The 21,444-nt window shown below is 43.6% G+C and overlaps 1 pseudogene; it reads right to left on the bottom strand.

Annotated features, from left to right (window-relative positions):
- Positions 1-7,596: 7,596 nt before the first annotated feature.
- On the bottom strand, positions 7,597-9,649 carry LOC101434372 (SH2B adapter protein 1 pseudogene; annotated as a pseudogene).
- Between the last annotated feature and the right edge of the window lie 11,795 nt (positions 9,650-21,444).

Here is a 21,444-nt window from a genome sequence, read left to right as displayed (position 1 = left end):
GATGTGGAGGCAGTGGACATTGGAGGTCCTGAGTGGAGGGAGAGGAAAAAATAGGTGTAATATGGGGACATTTTCAGGACTTGGGAATTTTCCTGAATGACATTGCAATGACAGATACAGGCCGTTATATATCTGGTCATAACTTACAGAAATATGTGGGAGAAAGTGCAAAGTACAATGAAAAATATAATTCATGCTTAGGGGTTTTGCCACAAAATGTAATCATCAATTTTAGCAAATGTACTACACACTAATGAGAGATGTTGTTAATGTGAAAAAAATGTGGTATAGGGTTAGGGAGAAGGGCATTTGGGCATCCCTCATTTTTTTAATGCAACATTTATGTTATCTAAGTATCTTTTAAAAAATAAAAAGTATACTAAAAATAATAAGGTACAATATTGGAATATAGTATTTTATGCAGGATTATTCTGTGAACCCACAATTTCTCCAATAAAGAAACAAAAGTACATAAGCGTGATGCCTCTGATTACCTCCCAACTCATTTTGAAGACATTTAACCATATTAACTTATTTGTCTTTATCATTTCCTCCTTTTATTCAAGGACCTTTTCTAGTTGCATTACCAGCTGGTGATTGATAGTAATCCCTTGGCACCAGGGAGACTTACCCCCAAATGTCATGTCCCATGCTGGGGGGAAGGTAATGCATTTACACCCTGAGTTTGGCTTAGAGAGTGGCCACATTTGAGCAGCATGGAGGCTTTCAGGAGTTAATTCTTAGGCACCCTGAAGCTCTAGGCCTAGTTGAAATTACAGGCACACAGGCACTTATGCATAGATATCAGTATCAAGGACTCATCATTGAACCATCCTTCTTAAATGGTCTCTGCCCTTGCACTTGGGGTGTTGCTGCTGTTCCATTGGCGAATGTGACAGAGCTGCCATGCCTGAGAACTCAGCACTCCCTCAGTTGTCATTTGTAACTAGCTACTATGAAAATACCCACCAAATATCTGAACATTTTTATGTACCCTATATACATGCCCTGGAGAACTCCCTCCCAACCATGTGTCCCCCATCAATAACACCTCACACCAGTGTTCTTCCCCTGCCATAGTTGAACCCCTCTGTGATCCAAAACTTTCTTAAAAATGAAGACTAATATATTGTTAAATTCAATTAGTATGAATATGAAAGAGTAATTATAGGTTTAAAGATTAGAAATAGAATACATATTAATTTAGAAAAACTAAAGTAAAAACTAAATTGGGGTATTAAAAAATTGAAAAATATCATGACATTATTTTTGATGTTTTGCCTTTCATCCCTATAATAGGTGTTGCCCTATTGCAAGGTAATCTTACTCTTTCTCAGTGTCTATATCCTTTTTTTTAAAATTTGACTTCAAAAAAGTTTTAGATCACAGTAAAGTCACATATACAATATAGGGGACTCCCATATTATCCAACATCAAAACTTTTCCCCCTTCCCTGGCAATGATCTTTTTACATGCTCATGTTACATTTGTTAGAGTTGATGTACAGATATTGAAAGAGTGATACCAGCTATGGTTCAATTTTGGCTTACATTATGGTTTATGTTTTAGACTGTACACTTTCCTAAGTTTTTAGTTGCATTATGGTTTACATTGTGGTTTTACATTTTAGACTAAACACTTTTATAATTTTTTGGTGAAATTTAACATGTCCTACATCCATCATTGCACCATCTTGTGGGACACTTCCATTGCACCTCCTGTTACCCCAGCTTCCATCTATTCTATTCCTCTCTCCCCCACCCCTTAGCACCCACAATGACCATCAACCTTCACTGCTTGAGACACACATCTCAGCTGGATCCCAGAGACAGCCGAAGTAGATACAACCCCAGCTACTGGTGCTCCTGAGGGTTGTGGAGACCACAGGTTCTATGGACATGGCAGATAGCTCTGGAGTTCAGTTCCTTGTCAGTGGACCCTACTTTGGAATTTGTGTTCCTGAGTGTGATGGAGGTGGACTCAGATGTGACCTTTCCACACATTCCATCTGTCCACTTTATTGAACCTGTGGTTGATGCTGATTTTGGTATATACTCAGGAGACTGGAATCTCTGGACTGGCCATGTCCCAAATATAATAGCTTTGAAATGCAAAGTTTCAGTTCATAGGCATATGGAGTTTCTAGTCTTGAATCCAGTAGGGGTTTCATTATTGCAATTTCAAAGCCTTCTTTCTCCATCAGCATAATAGAAATATCCTCCACCAGAACAGAAAGGAGTCACTCTAAACTGTCTGCTATTTACCCAAAAATTATCTAGGAGAGCATTATGAAAATGAGGAGAAGGAGGATGTGGGAAACTAAAATATCTTGAAGCATTATTGAAAGCTTCCTAGTGCGAGGCTCTGAACTTGCTTTCTAAATGACTTCTCTCCTTTCATCTGTATAATCATTCCCAAAATATATGTGCAAATATGATTGCTATTTTACAGATGAGAAAAGGAGCATGTCATTTTAATTAATTTTTAGCAAGTTCTGGTTTAGAAAGGGGTGAAACTACGCTTCAATATGGCTGTTGAGACTCCATACACAAAGCATTTGGCCAGTATTCTCCCTGGACAATCCAACATGCAATTTCATTTTGGCTGTCTCTCTAGTAAGACTGGATGGAAATTTAAAAGTCCTATTTATTTATTTTTTTATTAAATTGCCTTTTTGTAAGGTACATGGATCACAAAAAAATGTTGCATTAAAAAATATGAGATTCCCACATATCCCATACCCACACCCCCACTCCACCCAAATCAACAACCTCTTTCATCATTGTGGCACATTCATTGCATTTTGCAAATACATTTCGGAGCCCTGCTGCCCTGCATAGATTATAGTTTACATTGTAGTTTACACTTTCTTTCAGTACATTCAGTGGGTTATGGCAGGATATATAATGTACAGTATCTGATCCTGCAAATCATTTAGGACAACTCCAAGTCCCAAAAATGCCCCCACATCACATCTCTTCTTCCCTCTCCCTACCCTCAGCAACTACCATGGCCACTTTCTCCAGATCAATGCTACAGTTTCTTCCATTACTAGTCACAATAGTTCTATAGTAGAATACCAGTAAGTTCACTCTAATCCATATTTTATTCCTCCATCCTGTGGACCCTGAGTTGGTGATGTATGCTCCATCTCAATATTGAGAGGGAGCTTACATCACACATGCTTGATGGATGCAATTCTTCTGCTTGGAGTTGTGGGCACTCTTGGTTCCCAACTGTGGTGTTTGACTTTCTTCACCTCCCTGTTAGTCAACTTGTGCAAGTCCAACAAACTTGAGAATAGGAGTTGTAATTCTATTGAGGCTCAGGGTCCAGCTGGCACGTAGCTAGTCCAGAGATTCAAGTCTCCTGGGTATACACTTACCCCAGTACCAACCACAGATTTAGTAAATGTAACAGAAGAGGCATGTGTAGAAAGATCACATCTGAGTCCAACTTCATCACACTCAGGAACACAAATTCCAAAATAGGGCTCACTGACAAAGTACTGAACTCCAGAGCCAACTGCCATGATCATAGAACCTGTGTGTCTCCATAGCCCTCAGAAACACCAGTAGCTGGTGTTGTATCTCTTTTGGCTGTCTCTGGGATCCTGCTGAGGTGTGAGTAAGTAAAACCCCACTGATGACTTCCTAACACTTTTTTGAAGACTCTTAGCCATATATACTCATTTGTCTTTACCATATCCCCTTTTATTCAAGGTCTTTATCTAGTAGCATTACCAGTTAGTGATTTGATAGTAATCCCTCAACACTTGGAAGGCTCATCCTTGGTAGTCATGTACCAGGGTGGGGGGAAGGTAATATGTTTACATGCTGAATGTGGCTTAGGGAGTGGCCACATTTGAGCACCATGGAGGTTCTCAGGAGGTAACTCTTAGACACCCTACAGCTCTAGGCTTAGTTGAAATTTCGGGCACACAGGTTCATAAACATAGTCATCAGTATCAAGGGCTCATCATTGGAGCATCCTTCTTCCCTGGTCTTTGCCCTTGCACTTAGGGAATTGTTGCTGTTCTATTGAGGAATGTGACAGAGCTCCCTTTGTTAGGAACTCAGCACTCCCTCAGTTGTCATTTGTAGCTATAACTACTATGAAAATACCCTACATGTATCTGGACTTTTTTATATATCCTATATACATGCCCTGGAAAACTCCCTCCCAACCATCTGTCTGCAACATGTTAAATTACACCAAAAATGTATAATAGTCTATATGCTAAAATATAAACCATAATGTAAACCAAATGGAACCATATTTGATACCTATGTGTCAATATCTGTACATCAGCTGCAGCAAATATAACATGAACATGTAAAAAAAATCATTGCTGGAGAGGTGGGAAAAGGTTTGATATTGGATGTATGGGAGTCCCTGATATTGTATATGTGACTTTACTGTGATCTAAAACTTTTTTGAAGACAAAATTAAAAATTGGAAAAAAACAAAAAGAAAAGATATAGACACTGAGGAAGAAATGAAAGAAATTGCCTCTGCACTGTACATGTGGGGCAACACCTATTTCAGCATTGAAAGGCAAAATGTCAAAAACAAAATTTTATGATAATTTTCATTTTTACTACCCCAACTTATTTTTACTTTATTTTAGTTTTTCTAAACTAGTATGTATTCTATCTCAAATCTTTAAACCTACCTCTACTATTTCATTTTCCTATTAACTGGATTCCTAATGGATTATACAATGTGTGGTCTACAGTGTATAATTGACTATTAAAATGATTTTCCTTCCCCAGGCAATATCATGCACAGTTAAATCAGATTTTAGGGAGACATAAAACACAAGGTTGCAGTAAACAAGAATGTTTCAGGTGTGATACGTAAAGAAAAAGACAATTTAGGAAAATTTACTAGAAAAGTCTTTATGAACACTTAAATCAACTATAACACTATAGAAACACTATCACATAAGTGTACCAACAACATTTATTACAGTGGTTGTCTTAGAAAGACAGAATTATAGTTGAAGAATCATGCAGGGATAGTAGAAAAAATCAAATATTTCTGGCAATAGTTTCTCTATAATACACAAAGCAAATACTTTAATTGTTTGCATTTTTAATTTAGTCTTGGCTATTAATAATATTAATAGGCAAAATTCATGCAGCATTTAATAAGTCCATGGCATTTTTCTAGTGTAATAATTCTTAACTTTAGAGGTAATTAAGATTACCATTGGCTTCCTATGTAGATTTCTGGTTTTCTGGGTTCTTAACTATAGCCTGGGCATCAGTATATTTTCACAGAGTTAAGGTATTTATAAAGATGCATTGGGGGGAGCAGGTGTAGCCCATTGGTTGAGCACCTGCTTCACATATATGAGGTTCCCAGTTCAATCCCAGGTACCACCTTTAAAAAAAGAAGATAAAAAGATCAGTCAGAATAGTAAACTATTGCACTGAGGAGAATTCATATATCATTTTACTTAATTTCTTTAAAAAAATCTCTAATGTAGATTAAAGTATTGTATATAAATATCATCCATTTAAGTAGACTCGCCCTTAATATAGAATCAAGTTTTGGTATACTAAGTTAGTTTTTCTAATAAATGATTTTGAAGCCTCAGGATGGACCACCGAACAATATTTAGGGTCAGACATCAAGACAGGTGATGTGTGCACCTATTCACATGCACATGTACACACACACACCAAGAGGTTGGGAAAAGTTATTTCCTGCATAAGGTGACTGTGTAGAGATTTTGGAGTCCTCATGATGCGGCGGCTTGCTCGGTCGGTAGAGGTGGGGTCTGGCTGCGGACAAGGGGTCGGTCCAGCTTAGGACGAGGGGTCGGTCCCACTTGGGATGAGCAGTCAGTCCGGCAGCAGACGAGGGGTTGGTCTCACAGGGGTTGCGCGGTTCGGCTGATGGGGTCGCCCGGCAAAGCCGGCGACGAAGGGGTCGCCCGGAGAAGCAGGCGACGAACTGGGGACAAGGGAGACCAGGCCCTTGTCGGGGGCTCTCAGGACTGGAGGGCGCACGGCAGAAAAACTACCGCGGAGACAAGGTAAACACGCAAGTCCACTTTATTGAGGGAGAGGCAACAGTTTTATAGGGGCTGGGGAAGGCTGATTGGTCGAAGCCACGCCCTGTTCTGATTGGTTGCTGGCGAAAGGTCAGTGGGCGGTACTGGATGGGGGAGGGGTGGTGGTTAGGGATTGGCTGTCGCTGTTGCTGGAGGAAGGGTCAGGGTTTAGGGATTGGTGGCTGCTGTTGCTGGGGTGGAGGGCAGACTTGAGTTTCCCGCCCACGCCTGGCTGTTGCTGCTGTTGGGGGAAGGGAAAAGGGCAGACTGGATTTTTCCGCCCACGCCTGGCTGTTGCTGCTGTCAGGGGAGGGGAAAAGGGCAAACTGGAATTTTCCGCCCTGCGCCTGCGCAGGGAGAAAGAAGAAGAAGGGTGCCGCCCCACAAGGCATCGTGTGGCGCCATCTGGGAGGAGGGGCGGCCGCAGAAGCATGGCTGCTGAGAAGGGGAGACCCGAGGGCACTCTGCGCCCATGCCGAGCTTCCTTCAGGGGTGGCGGTGGGCCCGACCAACCACCCTATTATGGGGCAGCGGAACTAGGCCTACCGCGGCCTCTCCCCCGCCAGGCCAGCAAACCACACTTCAGCCTGAGGGGTGACCGCATTTCCCCCTTCTGTTCAAATAAGGGCCAGGATGGCAGCAGCAACAAGTAGCCGAGGCCCAAGAGGCAGTAAGCAATGAGGGAAGCGGGGCTGAAGAGGGAGGTGAGTATGACGGGGATATAAATGTACAATTTGGGGGGCGGTATCTTGCCATTGCAAGCAAGGGTGGCCAATGTCCAATTCTCGTTGATCTCGGTGGCTATAAGGTCCATCTGCTGTTAAAAGTCCAGAGTGACAGCACACTACAGGTAGTTGATCTCTTCTTGGCGGCGAAGAGCGGTAGAGGCAGACGGTGTGATGGTCTGGAGGATCGCAGCGGTGAGGACAAGTCACATCAGGGCACCAGCGGCAGTGGTGGCAGCAACGTTGGGAGTGGTGGAGATGTAGGCAAGGACAGCAAGAAGGCCAAAGTCTCCATGGCACGAGAGAGGCCGATGTTAACAGGGCGGGCCGACATGGGGCGGCCCAATCTGCAACGCAATGGGGGTTCAAGCAAAAAAGGAGGGGGGCGGGGGATGAGCAAGGATGCTTTGGATGGCTGAGAAGAGGAGTGAGGTCGAGACAGGAGGAAGCTCCGCAAAAGTATGGGGAGGCAAAAGCAGAAACGTGATTAGATGCTAGAAAGCAGGCCGCCGGCTGGGGAAAGTGGGTTGCGGGCCATTTAGCGGGGCTGGAGCTGCTTGAGAGCAATGGCGGCATGGGGGGCCACGGTTACAGAGACTTGGGGCACCTGCGGGAAGAGTGAGCAGGAAGAGGTCGAGTAGGAGGAGGCCGAGAAGATGAAGTGGGGGGGTGTTCTCGGCAGTGGTGAGTCGCTGATAGCTGACCTGTACGTATGTGAGAAGGAGAGAGACTATGTTAATTGGCTCGCCAGCATGGTGGGGGTTGCAGCGTCTGCACTGATGGTAGAGTGCGAGCAGCGAACGGACTTCAGGATTGGATGGTTGTCTCTCGGGGTGGAGGGTGAGCTGGCTCAGTTGGTGCTGGATCACTCACATCTGGCGCCGTTCCCTGCGGGACATCCGCCTGCTGCCGCTGGGAGGACACGACATAGCTGACAAGGACAACATCACTGGAGCCTCCAGACTCCAGAGGGATGGGGTGCACCCGGAAATGCTCAAGCATATCGAAAATGGACTGGAACCACAGGTGCTGGACTTGGCACTGGCCCTCCTCATTCAGTGACAAACGCAGGTGCTTGGCCTTGCCCTGTAAGTTGAAAGTGAGGACATATTCGCCCTGCCTCGTCTCACTCTGACATACCAGGAAAACGCCGTGGGAGCCAGTACCTCCTGCCAGCACTAACTGGGCAGCCTTGAGTCAAGAGAGCCTCCCATGGAACCAAGGATATCCTGAGAGGGGCTGGTCCCCCTCACCTCCCTCTGACTCTCCCTGGAACAGAAATGACCCTGTGGCCATTTCTGGAGTGTCCAGGGGAGGGGAGGGAGCTGAGAGGGGATGAACTGTCCCTGCTGGAGGTCTCTCTTCAATGGGGATGCAAGGGGGTAATTCTGGGGGAAGCAGTTCCATTGAGTCAAAATGGGAGGCAGCAATGGAGGCAGAACTGGGGGAGATAGATGCGGAGGGACGGTCTGAGAGGCTTCCATATGGCCCCTGTGTCAGGCGGTTATTGCTCTCGCTGGGTCCCAGTGGCAGATCCTGGCTGGGCAGACTCTCTGAGTGATTCAGGCAGGGCAGCTCCAGGCTGTCTGTGTTCTCCCTAGCAAGGAATGAGGCCCCAGGGGCCAAAGGGAGGGTCATGGGGCGGGGGCTGGTGGCAGGGCAAGGTACTGGGCTCAGGCATTCCTGGATATCAGACACCCAGGCCTTCACATGTAGTGCATCGGCTGTCTCCAGGATATACTCTGAGGGGCCTTGCACCTTAACCACGAATGTGTTCTCCCGGTCAGGCATCTCCAGGGCTGTGGTCATTTGGACATCTGTTATAGTGGAGCATGGAATGCTGAGTCGGGGCCGAGAAGCCTTGGGTGGTACAAAGAACTCCAGGCGACTTCCTCCTCCTCCTCCTTCTCTCCAAAGCAGTAAGCGGCACTTCTGCCACTGAGGTTGCCCTCCTCCCCCTGAGGTAGGCCCAGTTGCCCCTCCTTTCCGGCTCACTCCAGCTGGGTCAGGGGCTGCCTCTTCAGCCCCCATGAAACTCAGCAGCTCTTCCCTCTGCACCATCCCTGTTCCATCTTTCAAGGCCCCCCCTCTCCGACTCAGTCTCAGCCTCTCAAAACGGTGAGTCCATCTTTCCCCAGGGGATGTCTCGCCACCAACCAGTCCCCTACCAATGGTCCCAGCCCCACCAGAGGAGTTGGAGTTGCTGTTTCCTCCTAAGACTGGGGGGCCTGAGGAGGTCTCCAGGGGCCCAGCTGGAGAGGGTGTCAACGGTCCCCCACCACTGCAGGATTCCATGGACTGAACTGCGGACGGAGTGACCCACTGAGCAGAGGGAGAAGCGTTTCTTTAGCTTCGGCTTTGAGGAGGTCGTAGAAGAGGAAGAGACTGAGGAAGGGAGGGGGCTGGCCAGGTCCTCAGATGACCGAGAAGGGCCCAGCACAGCCAGGGGCCCGCCCACCCTGCAGCTCTCAAGGGACAGGTCATGTGGTGGGATCTCCGCTCCAGGACTCAGGGGACCCAAGATGGGTGGTGAGAGGGAGCCAGAGGCCCGGGCCACCTCAGCTTCAAAGTGCTGCAGGAAGAGCTCAGCAAAATGGTGGGAGAAGGCAGCCTCAGCCCCCGGCCCCGCATATTGGGGGTGGGAGGCCAGGTAGAGGAGGAAACGGCGGGCAAAGTCCAGGGCAGCAGCCCGGGCATGGAACTCACAGAACTCGCGCCTGGCAGGGGAGGAATACGGGTCCAAAAATAGGCTAGAGGGGGCTGTGTGTGCGGCAGCCTGCCACGGATCGGATGGAGGGGGCTGCCAGGGGGAGGTGGAGCCGGGGGGGGCCGCTGGCATGGAGGGCGCGAGAGGAGCCATTGCCCATGCAGTGTTGCAAAATGGCCACAGGCCGTCCCCAGCGGTACTACAAAGTGGCGGTGGGCCACAAAATGGTCGTGGGCTACAAGATGGCCGCGGACTGCCCTGCGCAGAGGGGTAAAATGGCGGGGAGGGAGCTTCCGGCCCACCCAGGCAGGAAGTCATCAGGGGGAGGGAGGAGTAAAGGGACCTCCCCTTTTTGAGCGAGGAAGAAGGTGGAAGTCCACCATCTTGAGAGTGCCTCCCCTTTTCGGATGGCGAAGAAGGCGGAAGCCCGCCATCTTGGGAGTGCTTCCCCTTACCGAGCGAGGATGAAGGCGGAAGTTCGCCATCTTCACCGGCGCTCGGCACTGCAAGATTACACTGTTTAGGGGGACAATTTTCGAGCGCGTTATTAAGGCACTCGACAAGTGACTCAGAGTCAGAATCAGAGTCGGTATCAGGGTTCCGATCAGGGTCCCTGTTAAAGTCGCCGTCCTGACAATCACGGTGGCGGCGCGGTCAGAAGGAGTTGATGGTAGGGGCGCCTTGAAGGCAGGAGCAGATGGTAAAAAGCACTGGTAATAAGCCAGGAGGGAATCTTTTGCCTTCCTGCTCCACAGCAGAAGTGAACCTATCTATAAGGCAAGTATAGGTATCCGGGTCACAAAGCTGACACATGCTAAGCCACGGATTAAAGGGGAGAAGAAGGTCCCAATATATTTGGAGCTGTTTCAAAGAGATCTTACACCGGTGAGTGTCTAGGAGACCGGCAAGGGCCTGAACTTGCGGGGCTTGCTTAGCAGATAGGACGTTACCCATTGCTAATGGCCTTTTGGAGCCGATAAGAAAAGGGGCCCTTACCTTGAGAGCACGGCGATGGGAGCCGAGGTGCGCAGTGAGACGAGGGGTCGGAGCCGATGGGACTCTGACGGTGGTCGCGGGCCAAAGGAAGGCCCCGACAAGGGGAACGTGGAATGACGAGCAGTGGAGCAAGGCAAAGGGGAGCAAGTGCGGAGGGGAGGAGGCAGAGGTGAAGGCAGGGGTGGAGGTGCTCAGGCACGTGCTCCTGAGAGTTTTATTGGCGCCTCTTAATCATAGCAGGTCGGTATAAGCCCCCGACATGGAAGGAGAAAGCCATCCAGTGATTCTCCCAGACCGCTGTGGATCGTATGAGGTAGCCAAGGCTCAGGTAGCAGCAATGTTGCACCAGAGAAGCCCCACGGTGAGAAGAGAGGGGGGGAGCCACCAGGTTATGGAGTGAGGCTGTGGTGGGGTTGCCCTGCCCCACGTTGGGCGCCATCATGATAGGACTTTGTTTAGCCTGGTTTAAATCTGTAGCTAATGCCAAAGAGGAGAGCACCAGTTTTCTGATCACCATAACTGTGTGTGGGATGGAAGCAAAGTCAATGGCAAGTCTTATATGCTGTCATGAATCAAGCATCCAAAGAATGACATCAGGCTGTTTATTACACATTTTATGTGTAATATTAATAAATTGTCCAAGGGGAAAATGTATTTAATAGGATTTTGATAAAATAAAATAAAACCCATTTGACTGCTTCATAATATCCTTTATTTTGCCTTTTTTATTGTCTTTTTTCATTGTCTTTTTGTAAAGATAAAAAGTCACACAAAATGTTACATTGAAAAACATAACATATACCCCATTCCCCACCACCCCCACTCCTCCTACATCAGCATCCCATTTCATCAGTGAGGCACATTCATTTCATTTGGTGAAAACAACCTGGAGCACTGCCATACTGCATGGACCATAGTTCTTTTAATAATTAGACCATTTTTCTTAAAAGCAGACGATATATTATTATTTATGCTTCTTTAATGGAGCAAATGGATATTTAACTGCATTCATGAATTTTTTTCATCTCTATATCATTGTTCCCAGTGTCTCTATAGTGGGGATCTAGAACAACAACAACAAAAACAAAAAGAAAAAAAAACAATGAAAGGAGACTGTAGGAAGAATAGGTATTGCTCAGGTACAGGTACCAGGGTGTGTGCTCCTCAAGGATAAATACTTTGTCTATGAATTACTGAAATTTCAATAAAGGCACTGTGATGGGTGTCTGTAGACAATTTCATTATAACAAATTTCTCTTTTCTTTTCCAAATATGACTCTTTTTCCTGGAACCACAGACTCTAACCAGTGTCTCAGAACTCCTCCTCTCAGGGCTCTCAGTTGACCCTGAACTACATTCCTTCTTACTTGGGCTGTTGCTGCCCATGAATCTGGTCACTGTGCTAAGGAAACTTCTCCTCATGCTGACCATCAGCTCTGACTCCCACCTCCACACCCCCATGTACTTCTTCCTCTTCAACTTGTCCTTGGCTTGACATCAGTTTCACTTCTACCACAGTCCCAAAGATGGCTACGGATATCCACACTCATTGAGGAGTCTTTTCCTATACAGGCTGCCTGATGCAGTTGTCCTTTTGAAGTCTTTTTGTAAGTTTGGACAGTCTGATTCTGAATGTGATGGCCTAGGACAGGTTTGTGACAATCTGTCACCCCTCCATTATCTGGTAATCCAGAAACCCCAGTTTTGTGGCCTGCTGGTTCTGTTATCTTTTATCCCCAGTCTTTTGAACTCCCAGCTGCACTGCTTAATTGTGTCACAACTAATATTTTGCTCAGATGTGCAGATCCCTCATTTCTTCTGTGATCCTCCTCAATTCCTCAAACTTGCCTGTTCTGACATCTCCTCCAATAAGATATTAGTATATTTTTTATTGGAGCCATCTTTGCCGGCTTTCCATTATCAAGGATTCTTTACTTTTATACTCAAATTATTTCCTAAATTCTGAGAGTCCCATCTTCAGGTGGGAAGTATAAATCCTTTTCCACCTGTGGCTCTCACCTGTCAGTTGTTTGCTTATTTTATGGGCCAGGCACAGGAGAGTACCTGAGTTTGGTGTATTCATGATCATCCAGGAAGTGTGCAGTAACCTCAATAATGTACACCATGGTCACCCCCAAGCTGAACCCCTTTATTTACACATTAGAAAACAAGGACATCAAGAGGGCCCTGTGGAGAATCTTCAGGATGACCTATCCATCTCAGTAACTGTGCCATTTTTTTTAGGTTTGTAGGTAAGAAAAGAAAAATCAAACATCTGGAAATTAAAGTATGCCTTTTTGGTCACAGAATTTTTCATAGCAACTCACATGTTTTTGTTTTCTCTTCATATATATTTCCTGAATATTGTTCCTTTGGCACATCTTTTGAGTTTTATGGGAGGATAGCTGTGGAGTAGAACATTTTATATAACATTCAAGCCCTTTGTTTTGTTTTTTTTTCATTTTCAATCATACTTAAATCAAAATAATTTTATGATTAAGGAAATAATGTATGCACATAGTAACAACCCATTAAATATAGGCATTTTCTTGTGAGAATCTCTTCTAAGGATCTTTCCATTCAAATAAATTACTGGAACTTATTTGTTTTAAAGTAGATGCCTGATAAGCTATTACAATTTAATTTTTACACAGAACAAGAACCTTTTAAAGGCAAGGGCTAAATAGCATTCCATTTTGTATTGAAAACTAGCACAGTAAGGGTAAAGCTGTATCCCACATCTATTTTCAAAATGATCTAATCTCACAAGAAAATGTCAAGAAACTTTTTCATCCTTACATCTAGTATTTTCCTTCCTCCTTTCCATTAGGTCCTCTATATAAAAACATAAGAATTGCTGTGAGTAGAAGTAATATGTTTGCTTTGCCTTTATTATTAGGCTGATTTAGAAGTGTGTATTATATACCATCTAATAATATATGCAGGAAAAAATATATAACATTATGGATGTATTTTTGGTAAGTTCTATGAAAAAAACAAGCATCAAAATTGTGGATCAAAATTACTTAATTGGACATTTTGTAATTACTGAAAAACTGTATTAACCTTTCTGTTTAATCAAGGATATATATCATGTATGTTGAAATTATAAAAGTCAAAAAGCAAAACTCTCATTTTACTGTATATTTTGTATTGAATTGTATACTCAAGTTTAGACATGTTTTTGGTCTTGATTGACACTCTGTTGGAAATATTGTAAATACAATCTCTTCTATATGTAACTTCTATTAAAGCATGGTCCAACTGAATCAGGATGGGCTTCAATACAGATTACTCAAGTCCTTTATAAGTTGAATGAAAGTCAGATAGAGGTAAAAAGAAAGGGGAGCATCCAGAAGCTGGAAGCCAATGAAGCCCAAGTAGAACACATTGCCATTTGATAGAAAAGCCAAGAAAAACCAAAGATTTCCAGTAAGCAAGAAAATCAACCCAAATGGAAGGAAAACTTCTAGCATCCTGATCTCATGAATTCCAGTCGTAAAGCTAAACCATTGTATTGTATTTACTTTAGCACCTAGAAAAATAAAATGTTGTATGAACCCAACTATCTTTGGGTTCCAAAGGCATTCTTTACAAAAAGCTTAGCAGAAATTCAGAATGTGATGCCTTGTATTTACTGTAACACCAGCATTCTAAAATGTCTCAATGCATATCCTCTTCCCCTTTAATCAATCTGCACACAACTGCCATTGTGGCTTTTGTTCTCTAAAATGTTACTCTCCAACTTTTATTTAACTTTTACTCATAAACAGTATTCTTTTTCCTGTATCACTTTGAAATGGGTATACATATTTACCTTTTCTTCTAATCAGTGATTGTCCAGTCAATCTCAGATTTCCTCACTGTATAGATGTACTAACAACATAAGACAAAAATATGTATTATGAAAGAGTTCAAGATTTGTGACCATAAATTCTAAAGAAAATTTATTCTGAATAAAGGTAAGCTTTTTTATTAAGCAGAAATTAGAGCCTCTTGGGGCAGTTGATTATCTTTAGAGACAAATTTTTAAATAAGAATACATAAATTGTATAAGATGGTAGGTATGGAAGTCCTTATCCTTCCTAAGTTCTTTGAAAAATTCACTGCATTTTCAGACATCAAAAGTCATTAAATGGATTTTTTAAATTAGAGTCTGAATGTATATTAATATCCTGCTTCCTGGAAATCAGATCTGAGGAGTACAGACCAGCTTCCATTTAAAAAGAGGTACACCAAGATACTAACATTTTGCCTCCTTCTATTCCTTTAATATTAACAAGCCCTCAGAGATTTTTATAACATCAACCAATTGGGTTAATTATCTGCTCTGTGAATTGAACTATAAAGCCTTACAACAATACATAACAGACCTATATTCTCTAACACAAGAGATTGCTGGTCCTGGGCTCCATGGGGGTTTTCTCTTCCCAGACTCATTATCTATCTCAAGATCCCCAGGTCTCTCTTGCTGCCATCCTGAGGTCAGAGACTCAGACTTTTCTCTCATCCAGAAATGTAGTGAAATCTCACCCATACTCCTCAGCCATGCCCCAGCAGGAACAAGATACCTCTTACTGAGTGTCATAGGAGACACTGGGTTTGGGGAGACAGTTGGAAATATTATTTCTTCATCATAAGTACAATTATAACCACTGAGATAGCCACATGGGAGAGCCCTTAAATGTAATGTTGCAACTCTAAGGTCTATGGAGGTTTATGTTCTTCCTTCTACTAAGGGTTTCAAATGTCTGATTAAGAATTTTGCTTTCCTCTACCACTGGTCTTAACTTCCATAGGCACAGCCACCCTCAAAGCAGGAAATGGGTTACTCTAAATTGGTCCATGTGCACTCCAAGTTATCATGAAGGCAATGATGACTAGGAGGGAGGTGATTATCTTGACCCACATTGAGAGTTTCCTGGTGCCAGACTCCGAGCTAAGTCACTATGTAACTTGTAATTATGTAAGTCATTTATGTACCTTGTTTCATTTTATCTGTATAATCACCCTTGAATAAAGAAGAAAGGATTTTATCATTATCTAAAGGTGAGGAGAAAGCACAAGAGCACAGACTTTCTGTCTAAGTTTTACCAGGTCCTGGAGCAGAAATGGGGAAAAACAGATATGAATCATGGAAGTGAGAATTTAGACACAAGGCACCTGGTCAACCCAACCAGCCATTACATTTCCCTGGTAACTCTAGGCATGGCGCTCAGAGAGAAAGGAATAAATCCTTCATTTCTGATTTCCAAGAGCATATGCAGTGCTTGACACAGCATAGGCAATATATCAAAAAATCTGTTAAATATTGATTACCCTCCCTTATTTCTCAGGATCAAAGGAGAAGCAATATGGACTCCACATGCTGGGTGCATATTTGCTTGTGTTTTAATACTATTCAAGGATGTCCTATAGGACTAAAGACAGGATTAAAAAATGGGTCTGCATGTACAGGGCATGAAATTTTTAGAAGGATATTCTTCCCCTTTTATTTATGACATCTAACATTATAATATTATGACTCTTCATGTATGAATGATAAGCTCAATTTAAAAAGGAAAAAAATAGGAGTTTCATAAAAATTTCAGAAAAGAAGAAAAAGGAAATTCAATCTTATCTTGTGGACTGAGACACAATTTAAGAATTAAAGTTATTCCATGCCCATATATTTTTTTTTAAATAAGATAGCCTTCTAAATCTTTCACATATAGTTTTGAGGTTCCTGTGTGCGGTCACCAGTCGGGCTGAAGTGTGGTTTGCTGGCCTGGCGGGGGAGCAGCCGCGGTAGGCCAAGCCGCTGCCCCCATAATAGGGTGGCTGGTCGGACTCACCGCCACCCCTGAAGGGAGCTCGGCATGGGCGCAGAGTGCCCTCGGGTCTCCCCTTCTCGGCAGCCATGCTTCCGCGGCCGCCCCTCCTCCCGGATGGCGCCACCCGATGCCTGTGGGGCAGCACCCTTCTTCTTCTTTCTCCCTGCGCAGCCGCAGGGCGGAAAATTCCAGTCTGCCCTTTTCCCCTCCCCCGACAGCAGCAACAGCCAGGTGTGGGTGGAAAAATCCAGCCCGCCCTTTTCCCCTCCCCCAACAGCAGCAACAGCCAGGTGTGGGTGGAAAAATCCAGCCCGCCCTTTTCCCTTCCCCCGACAGCAGCAACAGCCAGGCGTGGGTGGGAAACTCAAGTCTGCCCTCCACCCCAGCAACAGCAGCCACCAATCCCTAAACCCTGCCCCTTCCCCCAGCAACAGCGACAGCCAATCCCTAACCACCACCCCTCCCCCATCCAGTACCGCCCACTGACCTTTCGCCGGCAACCAATCAGAACAGGGCGTGGCTTCGACCAATCAGCCTTCCCCAGCCCCTATAAAACTGTTACCTCTCCCTCAGTAAAGTGGACTTGCGTGTTTACCTTGTCTCCGCGGTAGTTCTTCTGCCGTGCGCCCTCCAGTCCTGAGAGCCCCCGACAAGGGCCTGGCCTCCCTTGTCCCCAGTTCGTCGCCTGCTTCTCCGGGCGACCCCTTCGTCGCCGGCTTCGCCGGGCGACCCCGTCAGCTGAACCGCGCAACCCCTTGTGAGACCGATCCCTCGTCTGCTGCCGGACCGACCCCTCGTCCCAAGCGGGACCGACCCCTCGTCCAGAGCTGGACCGACCCCTCGTCCACAGCCAGACCCCACCTCTACCGACCGAGCAAGCCGCCGCACTGTGTCAGAGATTGAACCCAGGACATTATATGTGGGAAGCTGGCACTCAACCACTGAGCCACACTGGCCCCTGCCATATAATTTTAACTGCTGCTCCTGAGGGCTATATAGACACACAGGTTCTATGGTCATGGCAGATGGCTCTGGAGTCCACTTGTCAGTGGGCCCTACTTTGGAATTTGTGTTCCTGAGTGTGATGGAGCTGGACTCAAATGTGACTTTTCTACACATGCCTCTTCTGTTACTTTTACTGAACCAGTAGTTGGTGCTGGGGTTGGTGTACACACAGGAGACTTGAATCTCTGAACTGCTCATGTGACAGCTGAGCCCTGGGCTTCAGCAGAGTTGCAATTCCTACTCTCTGGTTCTTTGGTATTACCAGGTCAGCTAACAGACAGGTGAAGATGGTCAGCCACAACACCAGGGACCCAAGAGTGCCTACAATTCCAAGCAGAAGAATCACATCCATCAACCATGTGGGATCTAAGTCCCTTCTCAATATAGAGGTGGAATGGACATCACTATCCCAGGGTCCACAGGATGGAGGAATAAAATATGGATGAGAGTGGACTTACTGGTATTTTTTCATAGAGCTATTGTGACTAGTAATGGAAGAAACTGTAGCATTAATGTCGAGAAAGTGGCCACGGTAGTTGCTGAGGGCAGGGAGAAGGAAGAAGAGATGTGACATGGGGGCATTTTTAGGACTTAGAGTTGTCCTAAAAGATATTGCAGGGACAGATGTTGGACATTATATATTCTGCCATAACCCACTGAATATACTGGGGGAGAGTGTAAACTACAATGAAAACTATAATTCATGCAGGGCAGCAGTGCTCCAAAGCGTATTCACCAAATGCAATGAATGTGCCACAATGATGAAAGAGGTTGTTTAAATGGGAGGAGTGGTGGGAGTGGGGTGTGGGATATGTGGGAATTTGTTGTATTTTTTAATGTAGCATTTTTTAAATGTATGCATCTTCAAAAATACAGTAAAAATTAATGCTCAAAAAAGGTTGATTCTTTTTTTATTGTATTCATCAATTGTTAATTCAACAAGGATTCATATCTAGTTCCAAACTATGATTGAATATTTCTAAGTGTCAAACTTCTGGGAAATAAAAGCATAAGATTCATATACTGTTTCTCTGTTATTCACATCAGTGCTGAAAAGTGTTTTCCTCTTTATAGCTGCTTTAATTACAGATGAACAAATGGAATCACAACAATGATTCTTCCCCCTTAGTACTTGATTATTTCATTTTTGAATTTTCTGAAAATGCCAGTAGTTTACAGGGATCTTAGCCATGATTATTTTGAATTTTAGGGTTTCTAATAGTAGATATCAGTATTAAACATAATTTGGAAATCCAATATTTGGAAATATTACTTACTCTCTAGCTCATATGAAACTATCTTGGGACAACTTTTATTATGTGCTTCAGGTTTTTTTCTGACAAAATAACTCATAATAAGAGTATGTGTGTGTTTGTGTATGATTTTTCTTTTGGAGAAATAACTTTTGGTAATTACTATGATTGAATATACATCAAGAGTTAAAACTCATACAATCAATCTTCATGCATATATGTAATAGAAATGCACTGTTTTTTAATTGAAAAGATGCTCAAAAATTTTCATAGGATTATTATATTAACAAATTGACAATGAAAATGAAGTTCATCCCCCAGCAATCTTACGCATCAGTTAAACTACAATTTAACCATATATATATATATGTACTTTACAGAGAGTCAAAATCACAATGTTCTTGTAAACTATGATATTTTGACATGTAATGAGAAGCATATTATTTAGTTAAGTTTCCTGAAAACACTTCATGTGTTCATTTATAAATATTAAAATTATGGAAACATTTTCAAGTACAAATCCAACTACATTTATGAAAATGATTGCTTTAGAGGGATATATGTGCAGGGCAAAGGAATCATTCAGGGGTAGCAAGAAAATTCAAATTTATTGATAATACCTTAATTATCTATCTCTCTCCATGTAGAGGAAGAATTCTATTTTAAATGTATACATTCTAATAAGGATAGTGTGCATTAATGATAATAGGTAAAATAAAGGGAACATTTAATAAGTTCCTGTTAATGCTCTCTTTTTTTGTTCTTTTAATTTTTTTGTTTTTAAAGAAGTTTTAAATTATATAGATGTTCTATAAAAAGTATAGAGGACTCCATATGCCCTACTCTGTCCTTTTCTACTCTTTCCCACATTAACAACATTTTTCATTAGTATTTTACATTTGTTACAATTGACTAATACATATTGAAACATTGCTATTAACTGCAGACTATAGTTTACAATATAGTTTATAATCTGCCCCACAAATGTTATAGGTTATGACAAAATGTATTATGGCCTGACTCCATCATTGAAATGTGAAAGAAGAGAAACCAATGTCCCAAAAATACCCCCACATTACATGTATTCTTCTCCCTCCCTCCCCTCAGAATCTCTGGTGGTCACTTTATTTCAATGATAAAAGTTCTTCCATCAGTAGAATAATAATATGTCAAAAATAGAATAATAATGTCTACTTTTTTCCACCGTTCATTTCCCAATCTTAAGGATTTGGGGACGGTGATGCTCATTCTGTATCTAATTGAGAAGGTGCTTAGATTCCTGGTAATGTTCTAAGGCAATGGTTCTCAAACCCAGCTGTATATAGAGATCACCACTGGCCTCATTTGTAAAGATTCTGAATTAACTGATTCTAGAATATCACTAGGGCCTCAGAGTATTTTAAAGGATCAATGGGTTATTAGGAACATTACAAGAAAACTCTTTATGAAGAGTTATATATATATATATATAAATTAATACATGTCAACTGATAAAACACAGTTGCCTTTAGTGTAGCATCAAGTTTTATGATACTAAATTTTTCTGTTGATTTTAAAGCCACAGCATGGGCCACCAAACAATATTTGGTTCAGATGTCAACACTAATGCTGTACACCAACACACACACACACACACACACACACACACACGGTGTCTGGAAAGTTACAGTAAATTGCAGCAAAAAGAATGTCAAGGCCTACTTCATATTAAAGAAAACAGCAATGGAATATATGAAACAACTGTTCTACAGATCTGCAGACCAAGGAAGTTCTGTACACAATCTAGGAGGGAGCAGGATGGAGAGAAGGATAAGTCAAAGCAAAAATTGTGAGTGAATCATCCCAGTGTCAGGGAATGGTGCCCATGAACCATTCTTGAGCAAGCACCTGCAATACATTCCAAGACCTGGCTGCCACTAACATAGAGGGGAATGAAAAATTTTCTTCCCTTTGAAAAAGGAAGGTATAGCCAAGCATCAATCATAGCTTTTGATCAGTGAGTTTGGTCTGTGGGGTCTGGGTTCCAATTGGACTTCTAGCCAGACTAGAGGTTCCTATGGACATTGTTTAAACATTACTTGGTGTAGGTTAAAGAAAATACACTCACCCCTAGGTCTGTGGGGAAAGTTTTGCCTAACAGGCTCAATGCTGTAAGATCAGGAATGTGAATCCAGAGGAATTTGAAGGTGGAAAAACAGGTTTTTGGGCATATTGCCTGTACCTCTCCCCAGGCCCCTTTGAAACTGGCCCACATCCCATTAGGGGGTCCCTGGTCCTGATTTTTTTGTCTTTATTTATTTTTCTAATGTTACATTTAAAAAATATGAGGTCCCCATATAACCTCCACCCCCTTCACCCCACTCCTCCCCCCATAACAAAAACCTCCTCCACATCATGAGACATTCATTGCACTTGGTGAATACATCTCTGAGCACCACTGCACCTCATGGTCAATGGTCCACACCACAGCCCACACTCTCCCACAGTTCACCCAGTGGACCATGGGAGGACATACAATGTCCAGTAACTGTCCCCGCAGCACCACCCAGGACAACTCCAAGTCCTGAAAGTGCCCCCACATCACATCTCTTCCTCCCACTCCCTACCCCCAGCAGCCACCGTGGCCACTTTCTCCACACCAAGGCCACATTTTCTTCAATTACTAATCACAATAGTTCATAAATAGAATATCAGTAAGTCCACTCTAATCCATTCTCTATTCCTCCATCCTGTGGACCTTAGAATGGTTGTGTCCACTCCACATCTATATCAAGAGGGGGCTTAGATTCCACATGGATGCTGGATGCAATTCTCCTGCTTTCAGTTATAGGCACTCTTGGCTCCCTGGTGTGGTGGTTGACCTTCTTCACTTCCATGTTAG

Source organism: Dasypus novemcinctus, chromosome 19, assembly GCF_030445035.2.
Source record: "Dasypus novemcinctus isolate mDasNov1 chromosome 19, mDasNov1.1.hap2, whole genome shotgun sequence".
In the NCBI taxonomy this organism is placed as follows: domain Eukaryota; kingdom Metazoa; phylum Chordata; class Mammalia; order Cingulata; family Dasypodidae; genus Dasypus; species Dasypus novemcinctus.
Note: the sequence above shows the minus strand (reverse complement) of the source record. Positions and strands in the feature narration are given on the sequence as shown.